Source organism: Ptychodera flava, chromosome 21, assembly GCF_041260155.1.
Source record: "Ptychodera flava strain L36383 chromosome 21, AS_Pfla_20210202, whole genome shotgun sequence".
Taxonomy (NCBI): Eukaryota; Metazoa; Hemichordata; class Enteropneusta; family Ptychoderidae; genus Ptychodera; species Ptychodera flava.
The window spans coordinates 2,415,551-2,441,140 of record NC_091948.1 but is presented as its reverse complement, the minus strand read 5'-3'; the positions used below and the strand labels follow the sequence as shown (position 1 = coordinate 2,441,140).

Below are 25,590 nucleotides of genomic sequence, written 5' to 3'. Positions count from 1 at the left end.
CAAATCCAACTGGTATACCGCGAATTTGTTCAAGGCAAATGGCTCATCTAGGGTTTCAGCATTCACAGTGGCGAGCCCACGTACGTTAATGTACCTTTCAGAGACGTCTCTGTATGCGTAGGCAGGATGCATTGGCAAGCTTCAACTTCTCGCAAAGCGAACGCACTGCGATGCAAATTGTCAATAAAAATATTTATATGCCTCAACGACATATATAAAATACCCCCACGTGCAATTTCAAGTTCACAACATGCCCGATCAGCGATTAGGAACAAAAGGTGAAGATGGCTTTTCAGATTCAAATATAGCTTCACATTGGTGATTTACTTCCGACGAGTGAGTTCCGCTCGTAATTATCTTGCACCAGTAGAGTGTTGCTGTGGGTACGGCGAGTAAATTTAGACAAATAAAACAGTGTGACTCGCACAATGTAATATCGTAGGAATTTTCATCCTTAACATTGCGAATGAACAACCCATGGAGATTTGATATAATTTGCTTTTAGAGGTACATGAACTGTATAAAATGAAAAAGGCACTTGTATATTTTCCATATTGGTGTTCACTTTCTCTTTCGAAACTTCCTAATACATAAATCGAAATCGACTACTAAAACTGTATACCTGAAGGGAAGTCAACAACAACAATAAATGAAAATTAACAATACAATATATATTTTAGAGAAGGAATCGTATTTAGACCTAAAAGGACAACACAGCTACAGGATAGAATGTTTCAAACTGCGTGTGGAAATGAGATTAATTTTTCATTAAAAATGTTACGATCATCTACGTGAAAACTGATTATTTTCTATGTTCTTCGACTCATGTAATCAACATTAATTTTGCCTCAGTTTGTAAGAATGATCCTGTCATGATGAAAAGACGGGTATGCATATTTCAGAATTGACATCTTAATCACATTTCATAGACTGTCACTGCTTTACATGATTTATGTAACTGACACTGAAGAATCTAGCAGATATTCATTTGAAATATTAGAACCTATGAATGAATTTTCAGTATTCGAATCCATACGAATGTTACATCAAATTAGAGTAAACGACCCTGAAATTTACAGAATTCTGGCGGGAACACGCTGGCGAAGACTTCAGCTCAATTATCGTATGGTTTCAGGAACCAATATGTTTTTTTAAACAAAGTTGTATTCCTTGTTTTGTCACCATGGTTGAGAAAATTATAAAAGATCGTAAAACAAGCTGAAGAACCACAAATTTCGTGCACTAAAATTACCTGGTACTGGGGGAAACGTTGAGATGCATTTTAGAATCATTTCAGACAAACTACTGGGTCGTATAGTCAAATAAACGGACGATTATTATTCCGTGGATGTAACTTGAATTATGAGGGGCCGCGGGAGGTATAGTTTGGATAGAATCAAGGTTTGGTTGTTGTAAATGCACCCATAGAATATGTTGACCTTTGACCTGTGGCTTTTGAAAGTTTTCCCGTCACAGGATTCGTCTACCGCTTTTTCTCTGTTTATTCGAATAAAAGTGCAGAATATGAGGTATCCCCGGGATGACTTTCTCGCTACGTATTTTGCCATATTTTCTGGCGAATTTTTTTTTCACGTTCCCGGCATGAACTCGAAATTCCTTGAGTATGGCCTGGTGAGACATACCAGAGACAATGATAACGAAATGTGCTAATTAAAAAGTATAATATCTAGAAATAACGTTCAAATCAGAACTACAGAACAACTCTTAACTTGAAAATAATCAGCGATTTTCTCAACTTCGCTCAATCTGCCTGGTACATTTGTGATGGCAATACAAAATTCTAATTTTTTATTTAGCTGTCAGAAAAAATCAAAACTACAAAACTCCAACAAATAATATTATTGCGAATAATGCACCATGTTCCCGAGGTATTAAATATAAAGGAGAAGTTGTACGAAGATAACAAACGCCAATTTTACCTTTTTTAGCTAATAAAACAGCTTAAAAAGTGAGTTTGTCATGCCCTTAGAACTCATACGGGTGAAAACCACTTCTAGATTTTTTTTTTGAAATAATGTTGCGAATAAATAATTCAAAATACTTGGGTCTAAACATTCTACTGCATGGGGGAGACGTACATTCACATTTTCTCGATATTTTCTATGATATCATGGAAATACTGTTTCATTTTTTTGGTCATTTTTTACGACAACATGCATGATCGAAAGCTTTCACACATGTGCTGAAAAAGTAGAAGGACGTTTCTGCCAAATAAATAGATCCTTCACTGAATGACAAGTCTCTCCTTGTACCATACAAAAGTGTTCAATGATTTCTTCAGCAACCCGGAGTTGGCCTGGCACACCTGTGTTTGTTTTGAAGTACTTCGAAATTCAAATAGTGCTCCAGAAAAACCAAAACAGCCTCAACAAATAATTTTAAGTCTTGACGATGAGACTAGACAGTCTTTGACCTCGTTCGACAACTCAAATGTCTTTGTCTGCGGACTTCACTCACTGAATCCCGCCAACTCAAATACGGTGATAATGCCATTGGTTGGTGGGCCCGTTAGAATCCTGAAAGAAATATTCAAAGTGAAAACGGTAATGCCCACCGCTTTCTCGAAGACGTCTGAAGTCACTTCCGCCGGTCCTGTAGGAGAAATTCCATTATTCCAATCCTGTCCGAATATTAATCCAAGGCGTTTCCAATTTGTGAACATTCTTCAACGCTGCATGCTTTGTTTTGGTTTTGGCAAGGCGAGTGTTTAGCGAACATTGCTAACAAATGCATTAATCTGCCAACCGGATTTGCTGCTACAGCTAAATTAAAAATCGAAGTCTGTTTTTTGGAGGAAACTGGACAACGGTCGTGCTGATTGGCCATTTTACCCGCTAATTGAATTAGAGAACTGTTTATTTTGTTTGGTTTATTTAACAAAGTTCGTTTACAGAAGAGTTTAACGGCCAGTCAGCGAAAATCGAACACAGGTGCGTATCGCATGGCAGAGAGTGTTGTATGTATTTTTTGGCTAGCGCCTCGTTTTGGGTGTAGATTTCGTGAACTGGAGGACAGGCTGGCGGAGGATGGAGCAACCATGATTGTGGCGTACCAGTTTGAAATTATTTTTCTTTGACATGGAGCGGGAGTGGGTAAACCAACACACAGGCCTTAAAGAGTGACTTCATGGAATTTCGTCACTGAATATTACCAGAAGTCTAGCTTTCATCATCAAAAGAAGGGAAAAATTGCAAATCACCAGCGTTTGGAACTATTCTTTTGAAATCACCTGCCCTCGTCCAATTCTGTAATGAACCTTAAGATTCCACTACTACTGAAGGGTAAACTGCGCCTTGAATCACGTGTGCGTTGTTCACAAAACAAGAATGCGTGAACCAGAAGCGGAAATGTATCCGCCTTTCCCCGCCTAAATATATCTATTGTTCTTAAACTATCAAGGTACAATTTCCTTCATTCGCCGTTTTAATATTTTCTCGATTATTTCATAATTTCGCAGTTTTGGAGGGTGGCTTGTCGGTAAGGTAGAGGGGACAAACGAAACATATGTAAATAGAAAGTGACATGTAGTTTTCGACAGGAGACCAGATGAAAATGGAGATGGTAAAGGAGAGACGAATCATGAATAACAGAAAAACGAGCCTGACTCATATTTTCTATTAAACAGAAAAAAATACACGGTCACAATACACAGCCGAAGGCTCCATGCAAAGAGGATAGGAGAAAGTGTGAAAACCTACGGAGTGTCCCAGCCATTTAGCTGAACATTGCAGTGAAGTGAAGAAAAAAGTTTCATCGAGGAGTTTGACAAGTGGTACATCAAACACTGGCTCAGTGGGCCTACATGCAATACGACAATCAAGAGGCATTCAAACACATCACAGAATTGGCCGAATTGAAAAACCATTAGCGAAAATCCAAAATCACAACAGCCATCACGATTTTGCTTAATGCACCTGGAGTGCACTCACAGCTTTACCAAGACGGACGGTAAAATGGATAAAAAGTTAAAAAGTGGTTCTGGCCGCTGACATACTCTCCATCAATTAACGGTCAACTAATTGGTAAGGAGAGTTAGAAAACGTCCTCGACGGCTCCTGGAAACAGTACTTTGGGACCGCCAATTGCAGGATCAAATAAAACCAAGGCATAAGATATTGTTAATGCCAATAAACCTAAAATTCAGGCGCAATTTGCGTCCGTAAGTATCCGACTCGATCGCTGCCTTCTCAATCAAATCATTCATTTTCGTTTCCTTCTACCTGTCTTGGCCAAAAGCGCGCCAGGAAGTTATGATGACCTTCGACCTCTTTTAACCACTTGTAAAGGTGTTGAAAGTACAGTATTAGTTCCAAGTGGGATATCCGTTGTATCTGGGGTAAAAACGTTGAGATTACTGTCCTTAGAAAATTGCCATGTTTTGTTTGGGTCTGAAACGTCAACGATTTCTGCCTCTTCGGTTTCGCTTACAGGACTGTCAGCGATGATTGAAAGGCTTCACAGAGTTTTCACTTGCCGCAGAGCAGAGATTTCAAGTCAGCGACGTTACGGCCGAAATTGAATAGTCGCAAAGGTACCTATAGATTGCTTCCACCGAGGATTTTCTGACAGAAATAGTCATAATATTTCTATAGGCGCATTGATAAATATGACAGGAACATTGATAAATAAATAAATAAATAAATAAATACATGTATCATTACAAGTGTGTATGAACGTGTGTCACTGATTATACCACACCGCATACTGAGTCTATTTCAAGCCAACTTAACGTGCTGTCATAACAGATATTTTTTTCCGCTGTTTGTACAATCTCTATCACTATCTGTCTGTTCGTCTAAATATTCGTGACCATAATTATCTTTATTCCCTTCTTTTACTTTGTCTTTGCTTGTCTATCTCTGTCTTTCTGTATCTGTCTTTGAGCAGTCTGTGTCTCTCACGAACTCTCTCTCCCTCCCTCCCTCCCTCCCTCTCTCCTCTCCCGGATCCTCTCTCTCACTAATCTGATACCTCTCATTCAATTAGGCGTTCGCTAAAAGCCTCATTTATAAAAACTGAACATAGACTTTTAATTATACTCTGGACACTCATGCAAGTCAATGAGTTCAATAAACTACCCGAAACCCAGTTTTCAATCCACCTGAATCTTATCTTAATATCAGCCAAGATTCTTTAGTGGACAACGAAAAGATTGGACTGAAGTAGGTAGACAGGCAAAGTGTTCAGACCACGGCAGGGATTGTGTGAAATTCGATGTTTGCGCTTTTGTTGGTTTCCTGCTTTCTCCTTGGAAAGGATTTATCCGAGGCGTCAGTCGGGCAGGAAGTTGAAATACTCCACGAATTGAAAGCTTCGTTATATCGATATTGCAGTCGCTGTGAGTGGCCAGGCTTCAAGATATTTTTAAAAAGTATTTAATGAAGTAATCGCTTTGGAATTGCGATGATTGGCTTGAGCGCTCCTCCAACTTTCAAATTCCTCAATTCTCTGTCCAAATTCCACGACGTCCTTGTGAAATTTGAGAATGCAATTTAACCTAGTAAACTCCATCATGGTGAAAGTCCGCGGATTCATGTCTGATATGTGCATAAGCTTAATTGTGCTGAGTCACACAGATCCAAGCCTACTAATGAAAAACAACACCCATATTGAGCGTGTTTCCGAAATCAAATTATATTTAACTTTAGCAGTATTTTGCAATCCATCCTAAGCCCAAACTACTCTGTAATGTGGCACATAAGGGGACTGCAGGCGTTTGGACGAAATGATCAATTTGTTTTTTGTTTTTTGTTTTTTTTTAGGGGGGGCGGGGGAATCCAGTCATCTGACTAGATAGTAGTAGGACAGAACGCCCTCATGCACTACGTCATATATATATATACATATTGCATTTGCTTCTACGAATGTGTGAATGACGCTCTTTCGAGCTGATGATGTACATTAATATGAAACAACAGAAATATGTTTAGATAGAGCAGTTTTTTTTATTTCTCGGTTCGCATTTTATAAGTTCAAACTGCTTTATGAAAACGACATCTACAATATGTTTCAAACTCGGTCGGCATAATCAAACGGGTAAAGTGATAGATTTCTTCGTGTTATATCATGTCATAACTTGTCAATCTGAAATATATGCTAGACATGCGGAACTAAATCGTAGCTGATTTATCGTGATTTTTGTCTCAAAATCTGTGTAAATGAAATCCATCAAAGTCAAGAAAATCAGAATGCATTGGCATCTTTTTGTATAATTTGTTTGGGAGACTCAAGTTGGCACTCCATTTGGACTTAAAAGAATTATTTGAAATTATACAAAACTTTTGCGTCGGATAAAAAAAAAATTATGTTGTTCTGTTTTCAGTCAAACGACAATTTGAAATTATTTGATTTGGACTTTTTCAATATACCTATTTTAAGCCTTCTCAGTGCTGCATAGATATATTTGTAGGTAAGCGCTAGTTGACAATTCTATTTTTGATTTTCAGTTCAGCAAAGAAACTGATCTTTGATAAATCTTTGTAGGAAGTTGACAGGAAACTCATAAATTCCTTGAAAAGTGTAAACACATTACAATACAGTCAAAAGGCAAAAAACTACATATATAGTGTCCCTGCCGATTAAAATTGAGCGTCAAAACTATACACCCTGAGTAAAAACTTGGAGTATGTTAAACGTCGATGATTTTAGAAGTTTAAATGGGATATGGCAAATTGTCTTTACAGCATCTCGTAATTGCACTTGGCGGTTTGCATTTTGCATTTTGAAAATCACAGAGTTATATTAGTATTCCGCTTGGCTCAAGTGCAGCGTCTCTGACACCTGACTATGGGGCTATGGCTGACTCTGATACCTGACTATGGGGCTATGGCTGACTCTGATACCTGACTATGGGGCTATGGCTGACTCTGATACCTGACTATGGGGCTATGGCTGACTCTGACACCATTGCAATGTAGATCGTACCAGTGAGTGTGAAACGTTGATTACTATAAAAATGATATTCGTGTATTTTTCGACATTTGTAAGCCGAGAAAAGTTCAAAATAGAAATGAAGCCATGGCACGGAGGTAGGATCTGTGACGTCACTTGTTATTACAGCATGGTGGTGATTCGGCCTTCCGTTGTTTGAGGGCGGTATACCATTGACACCGTTTACCCCGGACCATGAACAGGAAGGTACACATCGCACACGTAGATGCGAGAATTTGGACGTGAAACACGAGGGCGATCGTGTACGATTTTCTCTCGGATAGCAGTGACCAAAAATTGTTGGTCATCCCGACTAACCCGCTACAGGATACCCAATTTGTCTCGTCTACTGGAAACAGGAGGTGGTTTTACATGAATAATTTAATTTTTGGATACAGAGTGTGAGACTCCCTTTTTCCTTAATTTCTCTCCGTTTCCAATTTTTGCATTTGATGTTATTTCTATATAGTGTTTCTTTCCCCTCCTCCGAGACGCTGTACTTATCTTGAAATATTCATTGTTTCGCTCAAGGTCTTACAGACAGTTTTATTTTCTTGTTCTTGGAGAAATAAGGGAGTCACTTTTGCGAGTCCGCTTTGCTTCAGGGTATGGAACACCTAAAATCGCACCTCGGATGCACGTAAAACATTCTTTGAGTGTAACTTATGATTCAAAAAGCTGGCAATAAAATCAAAGAAATCCGAGCCGGAAGCTAACGATTGAGTGGGGCGTTTTTAAAAGAAACAACTGAAAGTGTGGACTCGGCATCATACCTAGATGTATTGTTTGAAATTAGACATAATACACTATATATACTAAGCTGTATGACAAAAGAGACGATTTCAATTTTGAAATCACAAACTTTCCCTTATTGTCGAGCAATATACCATCATCTCCAGCTTATGGTGTGTATATTTCACAACTCCTTAGATACAGTAGAGCATGTCATTCATATGAAGACTTTCGAGTTAGACACAGCCTATTAGCTCAAAAGTTAGTGAGGCAAGGATTCTCAGAAAGTAGATTAGTGAAATCATTTAAAAAGTTCTACGGTAGATACGGAGATGTTGTATCAAAATATGACCTGTCTGTTTCTCAAATGATGAGTGACAGCATACCAAATTTTGACTCACAAAAGTAATTTGGTGAATTCACCAAATAACAATGAATTTGTCGCTTTGGGTCAATCTTGACGGGTGCGGCTAGCTGGCAGGGTACGCTTACCCATTCCGGACACCTGGTACCACCACTATTTCGTGGTTCAAGATGGCCCCATTGCCTTTGTCATCATCTATATGTTCCTTGGACCTGGTAAATTTCATAGTTTACCTTGAATGATAACGATTATTGGACCTGATTTGATGTCGTCTAACTCTAGCAGCGAATGTGAATCCAAAGCCAAACCAGTGCAAGTGCCCTAACTAGGCCCCGGTCAGGAACTAGGCTGGTTCCCTGCCCCCTTTAATTTCTACCGCTGGCTGCGCTGTGCTAACGAAACGCAGAAAGGGGCAGGGAACCGGACTAGTGCCGAAACAAACTGCGCCACCTATAGATCGAACTTAAAATCGGAGCTCCCACATGTGTATACCTCTAGTTTAGTCTCACTGAAGATACATATTCTTTTCAGTGAGACTTTCTATAAAGTAACTAATGGAACGATAGCTGTAACTTTTGATAATATTTTCATCGTTTTGTTCCAGAAAACTAGTAGAGTTTACGCTTCATTGTCCCCAGATTATGTAATATTTACCTTCCAAACCTATCGCTTTGCATTGTGTTCATTATTGTTCATAAAAATGAATTTTTGTTCACACTAAAATTCAGTTGCCAAAAATAACACGGGACATCACACACATACAGTCTGTGTTGACAACTTGTACTGTACGCTGGGCATTTAGAATTGATGAGAGTAGAACGGGAATGTATTTTACGTTCACATAAATAGGAGAGAAATAATTAAAATATACACCAAAAGTCTAAGTTAACGGGAAACAGTCGTTAGAACTGCGCCTGTTCGAGTTTCTAGTTTACAAACAATGTATTTCGTGCACGATATCTAGATGCATCTCATCATCATAGCTGCAACATTGAAAATATACGATGTAGATTATGACAGTCATGTTTTAACTTTCATCACTCACCATCGTACCTTGGATACAGTGTTTGCGTTGGTCGTATGGGTCCCATACGACCTTTGAGCGCAGTTCAGACGACTGTATCCCTTTAACGGAGCTTTAACATTGATAAAGATGGTTTGTCTGAAGTGACGACGGTTCAAAAAGACCAGTGAGTGTGGTTGAGTCCATGTTTTACCGCGAATCCCATTTTCCACTGCGTAAAGGAGAGCATAATCACACAAGAGAATTGTTTTATCAGTATGTGAACTCTCTTTTCATGTTATATGATTTAGCTTCGCTTAGCATTATTTAATTTTATGTTTATTCGTTTTTTCAGACTAGGAGAAGAATTAAGAAAGGTTCAGGCCGTCTTGTTGCTGCTCGTTCTAGTGTTTGGAAAACATCGATGAAAATCCGTCGTTCCGTTCATCGTACCAATGGAATGGCAGTTTGCCATCTGCAATGGAAAGATTTGGAGCAAAAAATGTGTATAGCTTGGATGAATCGGAAGATGTAAACGTAAAAAAAAATAAGACTTCCCACACCGGGAATTGAACCCGGGCCTTGGCGGTGAGAGCGCCAAATCCTAACCACTAGACCATATGGGAGCTGCTTTACTAGACCTTTTGCTTTATTGCTACTTATTTGTAAGATTATTCTGATTTCTTGAGAAATATTTGAATAATGATTTCATGAAAAAGGTAGTTTTCTAGAGGGTATCTGTAAATCATCATACGTAATCTCACCAAACGCCAGAAGTCTACCATCACCCATATGTGTAAATTCCTTACGATGCTGAGGGCGCACTTTGACGCTTCGCTCGAGAGGCATAAAACTTTCCTGTGTACAACTTCAAGCGTATGCTCGATCAATCGATATCTTGTACTCGACGTTCAGCAATCTATGTTGCGTTAGAAGTTGTATTTCCTGAGTACAAAGCACCGAGAACACGATCGAGTGTTCAAGCAGACTACACAGCCATTGACACCAGTGGAACTCCCTTGTACTGTCAGCAGCAGCAGCCACACGTTTCTGAGATGACGGCTTTCGCTCGGAGATGACCGCTTGCCTCTAATGCTCTATACGGTAACAGCAACTCGCATTAGAAGGTCTTGAGATGAAAATACATTTATTACTCGCTAGAATGTACAGACATGCACGCAGAGCCATGCCGATGGAAAGTAGCGCTGAAACTCGTCGCAAGTCGGAAATAGGAGGGACTGTGCTGCAGTGCTCTGGCGTTACTTTAATACAGTTGCACTTTTATGTCCAACATTCACGAACGATAGCAAATGTGATACAGGTCTATCAGAAGACAAAGCTATTCAAAGTAACAACTGCACAACAAGTGTAGAGTTAAGGGCCAATGTACATTGGATCCAAAAGCATACCTTGGCATAGCACTCCTCCGAGAGCACTGCACTTCGGAGCACTTCTGGGATTTGACCCCAACGCCCTCAACGTCACAGCGCCCACGGTTTAAACTTCGCTTTGAAGTTTCGACGTCGCCGTACAGCAGATAAGCTTATATGCGTTATCTGCGTTATCATCATTACCATTGACTCGCGACATTAGGCTTTCGAGTGATTATATGTTGATTGTTATGTGATTACAGAGTAGTCCCTGATTTATGAAGACTGTGTGCAGAGTAGGGCCACAGGGGGTTGTCTACATGTCCGTCCCCAGGGGTGGGTAGGTGTTTTGTTGTATCGCTAATAAAGATATATTCTACCAACCTTTGGTGTTTCGGTCTTAACTTAGCACTGCCCTTGACAATCTTGCGAATCAACATACTGCGTCTATTATCTGATGAGTTTGAGTGCCTAATTAACCAAAGTAATCAAGGGTAAATTACTAATCTGTGGACGCTCTCACCAGATTATCACCGGATTAAATTCGACAAAGTCAACAACGAACGCACCAGCAAGGTATAACTGAAGAAGGAGCTGAAACGTTCAAAAGCCGTGTTCACAAAAATCTACTTTACAATAAACATTTCCTAATTTTTCGAACGTCAACAGTTTTCTGACATGTTTAAACGGGGACAGGCCAATTTATGTCTTCGTCGGTTGCTTCTTTGAGCTGTAGGACGCTAATCGAAGCGGTGGAGTCAGTGTCCCGATGTGGTCCGTCAGACCGGAAGCCGGAACTACAAACCTTTAACCTTAGAAATGTTTAGTTTAAGCCCACATGATCGATAGAGGTAAACAAATTAGCCAACATGCTTTTGGATCGAGGGTCAAGCTCATCGGTGTTTATAAACACGGACATGACAATCTACGTGTTTTTGACTACAGCCCGTCATCGTTTGGGGGAAGAAACTCGCCGCTTGTTACGTAAAAACTGACTAGTCGGCAAAAGTATTTTCAGGCCTTATATATGCTTATTCGTTTCAAGACGAGATGAAAGCTGCGAAGACACATTGGAAGCATAGTAATACTCAACCAGGTTCATCTATACGTTGGGGAGATATAGCGCTGTTCACGGTTACAGGTTTGTTACTAAATATAGCTGTACGCGCGCGACATTGGACACGCAGCTTGAAATGCGGACAAATTTTATCAATGTTGCATGCGTGGCTGTTTTTGCAGCTTGTACTCTGAGTCGTGAATATGTTTTTTAGTATTCACTGTTACACTAGCAGTCGCCCACTGAGATGTATTTTCGTCGTTCTTGCAAGCGTAATTTTCAAAGCGTAATCTAAAATGCGGACAAATATTTATTTTTGCATATTAATGAGAGAACAGTGACGTAAACTGTGAACGGCCCTATTGATGTCACGGTCTTGTCGAACGAAAACGGGGATGTTTAGGCCATAGCAAAGACGATAAATCAGTCAGCTGAATAAAACGAATTTTTTTGGACACCATATCTTTTTATGTCAGTTTTTGAACCCGCGTGAAACCCTGCGTAACAAGGTAATAACAGTTATAATCAAAACCTTTTGGACATATCTTTTTATGTCAACGTTTGGACACGCTTTAGAAATGCATGATATAGCATACTGTATATGTCTGACTGTCGGGGAAACACTTCTTGCGCCGCTGTCGGACTCAGTCGCGCGATCACGGTGTCTTTCCCCGTCTTTCCCTCGCACATTCGCTTTACCAAATGTGTTTTTTGTATAAAAACCGCAGCTTTACAGTTAAGGATGTTAGACTTCGAAGTTTATGCAATCCATCATCATATGGCCACTGGCTCACCCTTTACATGTTATGTGGGACTTTATTTGCTCGCAGTTCACTACAATTTGAAGTAGGCATCGTCGACTGATAGAATGGAATAACAGAAATGTGTACATCGGACACAAATGCGAATGCACTGTTTTTTGCGCCTCCTTCGGACTCAGTTGCTGTGTCTTTCCCTTGCACGTCAGCTTTCTCGAAAATGTGTTTTGTATAACAACAACTTTACAGTGAAGGATGTGATCCCTCGAAGTTACTAATACACTTGTCGATTTGATATGCGAAGACACACTGACGACCAGTTATTTATTAGTTCTCAAACCTGGTGAAAATCATTCCGCGACACTAATCGATTATATGTCTTTGGGAGAACGTCCTAAGAACCTGACATGACCCTTTTTTGATGCGTTAGGTACATGAGTATAAGGATTGATAAAATAGTGTATCAAAATATACACAGATTCACGCGACTGCACTATATTCTTGGCAGCTCAATGACGTTTATGGCCTAGAGGGCGGGAGTCTCAGACCCAAGGGAGCATAAGCAGTATGCAGTACATTGGATGCTTTCCATGCAAAATCCGGCTTTGACTAATGCTCCCGTCCTGTTTCCGAGCATAACGAGTTGCGTAGCTAGTAATGTTGAGGTCAAGATATCCAAATCGTTCGTGTTCGAAATGCTTCTTGATTTGCAGAGAGAACACTCGACCTTCTTGTTTGTGTTTTAACTTAGCACATGGGGTCAATTGAAAAATTCAAAGCAAAATACCGCAGTGTATAAAATCTGCAGGCAAGTAGTCACCAAGCCACAACACTGCTTGTACTGCAGAGCACACAATCGGTCGTATGTAAAACATGTCTTTTGTTATTTGAAAAAAAAGACTAATACAAAAGTGTACGTATTGCAAGAACGCAGTTGATAAACTGGACAAGTTGAAGGCGAGCTCGAACGTCGAGTTAATAAAGTCTTTTCCGTTCTTGTTCTCGACTAACAAGGAATTTTTCAATATACCCGTGAAGTCTGATTCAGTTCGATGCGGTGTAAGGCACGTCGGGAAACGTGGTTTTTGCCGGGCCAGCAGGAAGAGTATAAACACATCTCCGATACGTTACCAAGGTGTGTTGAACACATACGACGCATTCCTGGGAGGTCCTCCTTTCCGACCTGTTCGGCTACAAATGAATATTCAAGTTTGTTTTGCCTTCTGTTTGTTTCTCAATACATGAATATAAAGTGTTCACTAGTTTTACGGACCACCTCTGGACACGGCTTTTGAAAGTTTCAGCCCTTTCTTCAGTTATACCTTGCTGGTGCGTTCGTTGTTGACTTTGTCGAATTTAATCCGGTGATAATCTGGTGAGAGCGTCGACAGATTAGTAATTTACCCTTGATTACTTTGGTTAATTAGGCACTCAAACTCATCAGATAATAGACGCAGCATGTTGATAAAATGTATTCGCAAGATTGTCAAGGGCAGTGCTAAGTTAAGACCGAAACACCAAAGGTTGGTAGAATATATCTTTATTAGCGATACAACGAAACACCTACCCACCCCTGGGGACGGACATGTAGACAACCCCCTGTGGTAGGGCCTAGACTTGGTTCAAGTCTGTGATTTGTGAATGTTTGAGTGGAGTGAACGCGGTGGTTTGTATTTTGTTTTCATGTGAAACGCGTGAGTCGAGTGGACGCGATGAGTGGGGTGAACGCTATACAGGGGAGTTTCACCCGGAATCACAGGTGAATCCGGCAGAAACTAACTCACTACTGCGCAGACTCATGCATTCAATCGCTGGGAAAACTGGGCCTGGGCTGAAAAATTCCAAATAGGTTGGTACGAAATAGGAGAGACAAAAGAGAAACTATTATAAATGATTTTATTTTTTTTAATTCACCGACTTGAACCAAGTCTAAGTAGGGCCCTATGTGTATCGGTCCTGCAACCCCTCCCCCGCGCAGAAACAACTGCAAAACAACTTCCGCAGGGTCAACCGAACGGAATAGGTATACTATCGTAAATCCTTTCAGCTTAACTCCAATGTTCCAAAAGGATCACATTGTGTCAGACACGGGAGTTCGAACTTTATACGTCGACCAGAATGATGATTTTAACACAGTCAATCGAATTTGCATAATGGTGAAAGACTAACTTTAACACTTGTATCACCACTAGTGGGGCAGGGGGCAGATATTGCACAGCGATCTCATTTAGCAACAAAAACATATTTTATTTCATAATTAAATTTTTAGATAAGAAATACAACTTAGTGTTTGAAGAATATGTCACTGAGAACGAAACACCACTTCAGAAAATGTGGTTATTCACGCATAACCAATCTTGTCTTGTACAGTAACCTTTGCGGGAAAGAAAAAAAACACCAAACAAAGCTCGTAAAATAATCACTTGAACTACACATGCTGTGCTGATTTTGCTCCCTTCTCAAACCTCTTTTAGGAATTCACGCTTGCGTTTCCGATTATCAATCACAAAATGATGAAACAACACGGAATTTCAAGTTACAACTTGGTGGACTCTGGCGTGAAAGGCGGGTTTCCCTGATGTCAATGTCGACGTAACATTACGAAGAGGACAGAATCTGAACAGAGGTTGAATGCCTCTAGGGGGAAAATTAGTGATTAAAGTACAAAAAGTTACAGTTAAAATAATAATTCGAAATAATAAATAATTCGAAAAAATACAGAAAAAGGAAAAATTGCCTAGCCAATGGTTCTACCCTTCAGAGATTTTTGCTTTGTGCAGTACCTCCTGGGTTAGATGTGGTAGTTGTACATATTATCTCTGCGTTAACATCCTCAAGTCTGAATCCCATGTATAGGAGCAATTCAGATATGTTACCAGAAAGTCCTGCCTTTCCGATACATACTTGAGAGAGCTTAGGCTATATTAGTTTCCTTTTTCGTTTTTACATCATGTTATAACATTGTACACGAGTTTAATGTAGATGCAAGCGCTCTTCTGTTGTAACTGCGTAATGTGAGTTGTTTTTGTTTTTTAAAAAATAATTCTGGTAAAATTGATGACACAGAAATCGCAGATGACACTGTACTATCTTCCGTGTATAACGCATGCAATCTGTCATTAGGGGTGCACTTCGACAAGCAAAATCCAAAGAAAAAACACAACACAGAACAATGGCTGTGACACTGAAAACGACTTTTTGTAAGAGAATTTACATCACAATGTTGAATTTATGCTACACAAAAATTCGGTAACGTACTTCACGAGCGAACACAATGCAATCGAACGCCTATATCTCTAACAAAATCGAGGACACGAAATAATTAATCCGTTGAAATATAAATATGCTAGTTAACTCTGAAAACGGTGAATTTAGAGTTGGGTGATGTATTTGCATCATTTTATGCAAGTATGTACCTAGTCCAACTACCACTTTGGACAAATAGCCATTTGCATACAAAGCTAGGCCGTCATAGGCTAAGGCACGGGCTCTCAAGGTGATAGAGGGACCGTGGCTCAGATGTATAAACTAAGTATCTAACTGTTGAATATGTAGTACGAATTACTTTTCGAAATTTCCAGATTCAGCAGCCAGTAGATGGTAAGGTAACACACTAGTCTCTGTTAATACATCGCCCAAATGACAACCATGCATAGTTACATGTATAGTATATAGTATTCCAATCATGCCTCAGTCAAGGCAAAGTGTGGATACACCACTGGTAAGCCTGATTGCCGGTTTCACAAAATTTCAATAATTGAATCAGGCCTTTAATATCCGAGTGTACATAGTTGTTTGCGACACACTGATCATGACATAGGTACATTGTTACCATACCCGTACCAGCCTGTCCCTAACACACGACCATATATATGACAGTCCGGAGTTATGTAGAAGAAATACTTGGAGTAACATTAACATGTATACGTCACTTTGAATTCGAATGCTAGGTCTATTAGCAATTACATCGGAGGTATTATAAGACTGACGCTGCCGATAAATGTAAAAATATTGCGACCTGCGTTTAGACCGAACTTGTAATGATCATTATTTTTGTTGGCTCTTAAGCAACAGACGCTTCAATTGGATCAGTGTAAAGTCAAGTAACCCGTGTTCCACGCTGGCAAGTACACTGGACAAGACATCGACGCCCATTGGACAAAACCAAAAATGACTTACATGCCCTGATATTGCCATCATGTTTCACACACGCACACACACGCACATACACACCGCTATCGCGAAGCGAAAAACACGGTCCATTGTGTCGGGGTGACAAAATTCTGCTTGTACATTAAGAAGCGTATATCTGAAATCATTGGAAATTCAAGATGATAAATATTTAAATTGAATGCTTACGGTGCGTATCAAAACAATAAAATATCAAAACACACGCGTGTTCTCTGGAAAGGAAAGTAAAACAGCATCATACGTTGATGCTACAATTCATGTACATGAGTTAAAGTTGTAAATCAGCACACTGGTGGAAAATATTTAAAGCAGTCTTAAGAGTACTGTGTTTCTGAAAGTCACATTAAAGTCACATGCTCAAGTTGTGATGACTGGCAGATACCATTTTGTGATGATATAATGTAGTATTCGTGAATGTGCTCGATATTAATCCTCTTCTTTTTCCCATTGCTTTTAAGTATCTCTTGATCTCCGCCCGTTTAACAAAATAAAAATCAGTCCTGCCAGAGTTTCAGCACGTCAGTTGTAGCCTTTCCACGCAAATGAGTTCACAATGCCCATCTCTTTCAGCGGTCCTTCAGCAATTCGTCTTGCATCCGGTGCCTTCTCGCCCGCATTTCTCGTCAGCCGATCTAGCATTTCCGCTACTTGCTCATCGCTCAGTTTAGGATTGTTTCTCTTAAAATCCCTCTCTTTCGCTTTTGGAACGTAATACAACCGTTCAACCGTCTGGTCAATTTCGTAACCGGTCATCTTTTGGTGGCCCATATCCATGCCGTTTGGTTTTTCGATGGTCCCCCACGGCCTCTTCGCCATTGTACAATGTTCTGTGAAAGAGAGAGAAAAAGAATGTATAGTTGCGAGCACTATAGAGAGACAAAAGTTAGTTACGTGTCATACAAAGCGGCAACCATAGTGCGTTTTAAATGGTCTTTGTAGTAGATCGTACCTCTCTTTGGTCCGTTTGCATTCACTTCGTGTATTTCAACCCCCGAAATGAAATGAAGATGAATTTTTCCATGACCGTGGAAAACTGACTGTGAAATCATTCGACGAATGTCGCACTGACGTCATGCCGTGACAAACGAATCGTCGCTCATGTCTCTGCATGACGTCACAAAGATTCGACTCGCTCAACGGAGCGCACTGCCCACGGCGTTCTATTAAGGTTTCTATAAATCTGGCGCTAACGTCATCGGTAAAAAATATTTATGAAACTCTTTCATCGACATAATACTTGGCTAAAGATACTTTCATTTGATGAAATAATACAGAAAAAATAATGCACCAAATTACGAACACAAGAAAAACTTTACAAACTAATAGTAGGCCTATGACTTATAATAGGCCTATAAGCTAGCGATCACTAAGGAATGCAGGAAGAGTGTGTGTTCCATTCAGCGATACCTGTGATAAAAGTCAATTTTGTAGGCCAACACTTCCGTAAAATAGTGGACAGTGGACACTTTCCTCGATTAATGCGACCATAGTAAAGCAAGTCCTGTGATGAACGTAGAAGTGACGGAATGGACATGGACACAGTTATTAGACAAAACGGGAACTGCTATATTATCGCTGACGAACATGCTTACGTCACTCGGCTGATAGTCCATCACATTAATTGGCGAGAGTAGTTACGGTTCAACAGACACCTCACATCGATTTCAAACACAATTGCGACGCATGTGAAACGTTTATGATTAATTTTACCTTGCTTCTCTGCGGATGAATTGATCGCCCATAAAATTTAATGGTGACGCTTTCATCAACAGAAAGTTGGATGACCCTGACGAGGACGATAAACGTCACAGTGATGAAATAATGTTCAGTGTACTTCAAACTTTTAATGAGATTTGCCTTTCGAATTCGGTTTCTGGCATTTTTGCATTTTGAGTGACTGTTTGATATTTGTAATTATTGATATGGTCGATCAAAAGAACGAATGATGTGAACGTGGAACGTCAAGGTCGACAGTACTGACAGTTTCACTTTTCTTTCTCAAATTCTTCTCTTCTTTTTTTGTACAGGAGATTGATTATAGTGTAAAGTAAACATTCATTTCAAAAATCTTCTTCTTGCAGTTCAGTGATAGATCGTCAGATGTTACCGTTCAATACTTATTATTAGTTTGTTTCATTGTTTTAACAGTTCACCAGTATTACCGTTTTGTTTTATTATTATCAGTGTTTGGTCTATGTTTTGCCCTTTCATGTTTTTCAACTGATTTCATGTGCACTTCTCTGTATACAAACACACACACACACACACACACACACACACACACACACCACACACACATATATATATATATATATATATATATATATATATATATATATATATATATATATATATATATATATATAATATGAGCAGCACATTTATCAAAATGTAACACTAGATAGACTGCCAAGCAGCGTGTTAGAATTATGCTGTATGCGGACATGATGAAACAATAGCAAGGAAACAGTGATTGGAACATAGGGGCAACACCGCATCGTGTCATTCTTTCTAACATGTTCGATTCAGAGACTTTAATTTTACAAGCCAGCAAAACACATAAACACGATGGGAACTAATTTGGGATAATTGGATGATGAAGTAATGTCTGATTAATCTGCAAACGTAACCTCATCGACTTTTCTTTTTACATTATACATTTGTTTCTATGAGTAATTTGTAATATTGCAACATTCAGCTATATGGCACCAAACATTTTTAAGAAATTTTGAAAATTATGAAGATCCAATTATCCCAAATTAGTTCCAATCGTGTTCATAGCACTTCTTTCCGCCGATCAAGTTTTATCCAAACTTTGCTTTTTGAAAGAGTCTTGGAGCAATGATTAGTTAGAATATTTCTGACAGAAAGAGACAGAAAATATCGAGTGAAATGAAAAAAACAGTAGGAATTCAGTAGAGCACACGAGTGCAATTGAATGATTCAGCAGGTTTGTGTGAAAAATTGTACACAGTGCTTTCAGGCGCCACCGTGTGCGCTGTAGAAATACAAATATCGTCCTAACATTGCAGTTAATACGTCATTTACTTCAAATTGACGATATATTTTTTCTCGTTTTAATCAATTCTCGCCGAAGAAGAAAACAAGCCCCGTCTGAAATTTCCCTTTGCGATCAAAATGAATTTACAGCAGAGTTTTATTCGGAAATGTGTTTCCGAAACAAATGGACAATTGAAATAACCCATTTGCACTAGAAGCCCCAGACATTCTATGGGGAATTAATGGAGTTTGTGCTGTTACATACGTTTGGTGTGAGAAAGATGTTCTTCCTCGTCAGAGAAAAATGCTTCACAGAGATGCCATTAAGAGGGGTAATAGCGTGTGACAGAGTGATGTCGGCTTAATATACCGTTAATAGGGAGATAGACGTTAATGGTTTTGGGAGCTAAACATTGCGTTTTGAATGAGATGTTCGTATAAGGCAGTCGAGTCAATCTTTGTTTTATTTCGTATTTCTGTCTCCACCGTCTCAAAATGGTTTATTTTGGCGAATTTCCCGCGCATATGATTTGCTGATAATGTACTGTAGGAGTACAAGAAAGGGTTTACTTGTCTGAAGTAATATGTAAGCAAAGTGAATAAATAAATTTATGAATATATTAATAAATAAATATGATATATTCATAAACGCAAAAATTGTGCTGTTAAACCCAAGACCTATTCACGACATTGTGCACAGAACAGAATTTAACTTAGAGGTATCCAGGGCGTTGGTGCTAAGTATTAGATTCTGTTTTATATATGATGCAAGTGACAGCCCCCCCCCCCCCTACACACACACCAGAATATTGGGGCACATACATATATTCTTAGTAAACTATGTTCAAAGACAGAGAAAAACAGTTGCGACATTGTCTCGTAATAGTGTCGATCAAACAGAAGAGATGTTTTTGCTCCCCGTACCAGGTATTAACTTGCACAATGGCGTGACGATAGCAACATTGTTTGTTGGGCACAGAAGCAGATCTCCAGGGGGAAAACGTAAAAATTCATCACATGATTAGACCTACTCTTGTTATTTCCCTAATTGCTCGATCAATTTCCTTCGGGACACGCGTTGGCGAGTAAATCATCAACGTAACTCACGCCCTGAAAATTTCACAGGCGCCTTGATGCACGGGAATGTTTTCATAAGGCAAGTTTAATTCACCAAGACAGAGCAGACAAAGGACGTGTGTAAAGCCATACATTGCAAGATGGACTCTAATGAGCTTACAATCTGGTAAATAATATTCCACCAACCTTCAAAATCGACTTATTGCATTCTTTGACGGAAATTAAAGCCATCTAAAAGAGTTTTAAAAGATTCTCAAATCGCTCTGATCCCGTCGGTGACTCATCAAACAGATCAAATACTGCTTTACGTGCGGGACAGGGTACACGGATTTTATCAAAATTAGAGGCTTTAGGGTAGGGGCTTCATTTTCCATCAATATTTTAATTGTCTCCGTATGTGATTGTTAAGTTTAATGAGAATTCAGACGTTGCGGAACTGTTGAACGGAAGAATCCTGATTAAAACAAAAAACAAAAAAGAACAAAAAACCCCCCAAAAAACAAAACAATACTAAACTCACATTTTATAACCATTTACAATATCGTTTCACTGTAATTATCTCTCGAGGATAAGTTTATTGTGCTTTCACATCGCTTACTGAAAATTTACGTAAGAGTCGCTACAGATAAAGGTGATGTGTCGTTTACACCTGGGGGAAGGTTGCGAGCTTGCGACAAATTATCTGGTGACCACAACGCAAACGCGTTCACCCTTTTGTTCTGCCGTGTACAGCGGTAGCTCATGATCGAGCTCACAACTTTACAGGCTGCGGTAGCCAGAAATGGCTTCCAATGCTGTCAGTGGGCGCGATCGATTCATTTCTGTTTAAAATTTGAGCTGAAAAAATGCTCACATATATTTTTACTAATTATGTGTAAAAACAGACTCAGGTGATGAACTTTGCAAAAGTCAGAAAGGTGTTCTGGTGTCGCCAGCAACGGCCGCTGATTTCCGGCCACGTCAGGTCCTGTACAACATGCTATTGCTATCCCGATACTCAGAACAGTTCTGAAACAGGCAGCGCAGAGTGACTGTCGAAAACAATATTGTTATTGTTGCTGCGGGTAATATTGCCGAACGGATTATACTGCTTCAATCTTGATATTTCGTCTCGTACGTTTAACTTGTAGGTCTACAATATACCATATGATGTTACCATGAACGGTAGCAAACAGTGGCACATGGTGGTCTGTCGTTTAGTTGCTATGCACGCAGCGTTGCTCTGAAATACAAGCTCACTGCATACGACCGACTAGTAAATTATTACTGCATTACCTTTGAGTGTATCCTCCGAAGCTGAAAATCTGTCTTCCCCGCGGTGGCTTGGATGATCGCTTTCGTCTCGCGACTGTACGCCGGTGGTCACTCCCTCCACAGCCGCACCTGGCTCTAAAAATTTGTCCGCACTCAACCGATTACTACCTGTGTTTCGGTGTTGACAACAATATAAAGCACTGGGCCGTATAATAATTATCATGCAAATTTTCCTGCGCGTGCGCAGAATATTGAGATCGAAATCGTTGCCAAGGGGACGGCCCACACGTAGCTGGCGCTGGCGTTTGCTGAATGCGATTATCATAGGACTATCAGGGCGCCTGATGTGTGTTGGATATGCTGACGTTTCGTTATTGATAACGTTATAGACAAGCGGTGAATTTTACGGTCAATCGATTGAATACCGCACTTGCTGAAGGCTCGCGACATTCTTTGCATTGTTTAAAGCAATTTCCTGTTTTTCTTTATGGCTAACTAAGATTGAAGGTAGACCGGGAGGTTGACCCACCTGAGAAATGGGGACACATTGGTGCTAAGCTCTAGGCCTATAGTAATAAGAATGGAAATTTAGCAATTATATTGATGAGGTAGAGGTGCCAGGTGGGCGGGTATGTATCTTTGGTGACTATGAAGACGGCCAGGACAACTTTGAAGCGAAAATATAGCTACGTTTGGCATGAAGAAGAAGAAACATATTGTAGTTGTATTTAGGGCCTAAGCTTATATACAAGATCCCAAAAGGGGGTACGATTTCAATAAAGACTTTACTTCACTTTACCTGTTTACTTTACATAATAAGAGAGAGGGCTACCCCTTCCGCTACAGAAAATCGCGGTGTCCACAAATATTGAGCACGCCGCGGGCTGGTCATCCAGCCATGGGCCCAATCTGCTTTCAAATATAAAATCAAAGGAAACGTTCATTGTAAACGTATGGTTTGTATCGCAATGATATGATTATTAAATAACCAATGATTAAGACCGATGACACTGTCAACCTATAATCACGCAATGTTTGTGTTCGTTTGAACGTTAAGCAACAATTTCAAGAGTGACTTCATAGCTGCGTGTTTATCATTTCCTCCACTTTGATGGATGAAGTGCCGATGTTTTCTGGTAAGCTTAACAATAGCTTCAACTTTTCATATTTTTTTTGTTCTACAAATCAAAGGCAGTTTCTCACTTCCCCCTTATAGTATATTCAAATTCAAATAAAAACCCTGCCCACAAAATACATCGATGTGTACAATATACATGTGTTATTGCTGAGTATGCTGACAAATAAACTCTAGTAACGGCTAAAATTAATTTGTTGACAGTGGACATTAATGTATGCATAAATGCTGTATTGACATATTGAACAGCTGTACATTTCAACATCTATTAGGTTTCGGAGTAGATAAAACTTAAAATGCACAAAAAAAGGTAATGGTGAATGTACATCATAGGTAATGGAGCCTTGAGCACAGACTATGCTGTAGGGCAGTAAACGCAGGTCAAACATCAATGAGACAATATATCAATCCATAAAATTTCCTAAATCATTCGTTTATTATTTTGTATGTCCTAAATGCATTGCCGTCATCAATGAACGTAATCCTTGACTATCCGACAGAATTTTTGCTATCGTCGAATATTAAGTACCCAATGCAGGTCAAACACACATTATTGCCAGCACTTTTCATGACAAAAGACACCATCTCTTTAAGACATTTATTTGTTGCTTTGGCAGACAATGAGTGGCAATTTTTCATTCATGGTAAGAGATAAATATGTGATTAACACGGAGTATGTTAAAGTTGCACAAGACTGATTGCATGGACTTAATAACTCAGAATAAAATTCAGCAGCAGATCAGCATCCTTGATGTGTTTCACAGATAAAGACAGTACTGTGGCAATTTGTGTTGTCAGTAAATGATTGGCTTAATCAAAAGTTATACATGTAATTGTTATACATTTATAACAGTTGGACACTATAATTTTACCATAGACCCTCAAGAATTTTTCTCAAGGATGTATTATATATTACTCTGTTCAGAAACTTCAGCATTGTGTATTTAAGTTTTGACAGGACAATATTTCAGTATTCACATAGACATTGCAACCCTATAGATCACAACTTAAAAAGGTGATTACAGGGATAGCACTACACCAGATGCTCCCTCAGGCCTGAACCAACGACTGTCATTATTTCTAATTGGAAGGTTGACATCTTTTGGGGAAATGATAAATCACAGTCCCTCTATAGAGGGACAGTAGATAAATTAATGAAAGCATTGCTGACACTTTAGTGAAATATCCTGACAGACTTGCAATCACTGTCCAATTTTAGTGGTTCTACATTTTTTGTCAACCAGAGTGTCTCGTCAAGACAGTTTATTGAAGATCTCATAAAAGGTTCGTTAACATGTAGGTCACACCGGAGACAATTGAAAGATTGCCAAGGCTTGGTCATTTTTTTCATCAAAGCAGCTCCTTTTAATCCAGTACAAGTATGATGTCGATACAAAATTTCTATTAAGATTCTTTTTGTATATAGGATGTTTCATTTTCATTTACAAAATGACTTTATTTGGAGGTACAGATTACATGTATATTTAAAATTTGAGGGTTTAAAGCCCATTTTACAAGAAGGCAATTCTTAATATGATCAGTATTATGATAAATGATGGCAAATATCCGTATGCAGAAAGATTATATTTGACCCCATAGGGATGGTTTTTAAATGTTGACAAAATAAATGAGAACGAAATTGTCTAGGTGAAACTGTCTTTTTGTTTCAGACAATAGTCAATGTTTGACTTTGCAATTGTGTACAGATTGTGCAAAGTTCATAAAATATCTGATGGCTTTTCTTTTAAAGTCTGCATTTAAATAGCAATTAAATTTTTAAGTTCCAAAGATGGAATGTTTGTGTTTGACAACTTTGTTATCTGAGTTAGGGAGTACAGATGCATTTAACTTAGTGAGTATATGGCATAGATAAGCGATAGTGGGGCTGTTGAAGACGAATACCATCTTTTATTGATATGTCCAATTTATAATATCCTCAGAAATGAGTATTTATTAAGTGACATATATATTGAGCCAAATTTTGATAAATTTCAGAGGTTACTAAGGTCAACGAATTCAGATGTACTTATAAGCATTGGTAAATTCATTTATAAAGCAGCAGAATTGAGAAATTACACAATAAGCATTGTGACATAGTGTTATTAAGCCTTTTTTTACAATTTCATGGTTTATTCAATTATTTACTTATCTATCTACATATTTATATCACTTATATATATGAAATGTATACATTGTGTCTGTGCGATAAAGCAACTTTTTACAAGATATTTTGTAAGACCCTTGCATTTGGGCCGATGGCCTTGAGAGCAATAAACTTATTATTATTATGGCATAGATTATTGTGGAGACGTCCATGGCTTACATGTTTTTGACTTACTGGAATACAGTCCCAATCAGAACGATGACTCATCATTCAAAACTCATTTCAAATAACAGTCATGAAACATGGGATTTCCGCACTTTTACCCAATTCTCTCACAATTTTAGGGTCTAACATGGGCAAGCAGTTAGCATGAAAATGGATGTATTAGAAATGTTACAAAAAAGATAGTGCCACCTTACAGTTCTATGTATGCAGTACAATGACAGTTCAGTTTCTCAGAACCATGGGCGGCATTTGCTCGGGGTAAAATTTCGAATTCTCTGTTTTGGAGTTCATTTCAGTAAAGTTCCAAATTTTAGATTCATTAGGTACAGCCAAGAACAGTGCATGTATAAGAATTGTACTTTTTGCAAA

General features: G+C 39.0%; 1 long non-coding RNA gene and 1 other non-coding gene across 2 annotated transcripts; both read right to left on the bottom strand.

Moving 5' to 3' along the window:
- Positions 1 to 9,604: 9,604 nt before the first annotated feature.
- Positions 9,605 to 9,676, bottom strand: Trnae-cuc (transfer RNA glutamic acid (anticodon CUC)). Its single transcript has one exon. It is a non-coding gene; the product is annotated as a tRNA-Glu (tRNA).
- A 4,785-nt stretch (positions 9,677 to 14,461) lies between these two features.
- Positions 14,462 to 21,975, bottom strand: LOC139121087 (uncharacterized). Its single transcript, XR_011549219.1, has 2 exons — positions 21,779 to 21,975; positions 14,462 to 17,253 (listed from the first exon to the last, which is right to left on the bottom strand). It is a non-coding gene; the product is annotated as an uncharacterized lncRNA (long non-coding RNA).
- Positions 21,976 to 25,590: the final 3,615 nt, after the last annotated feature.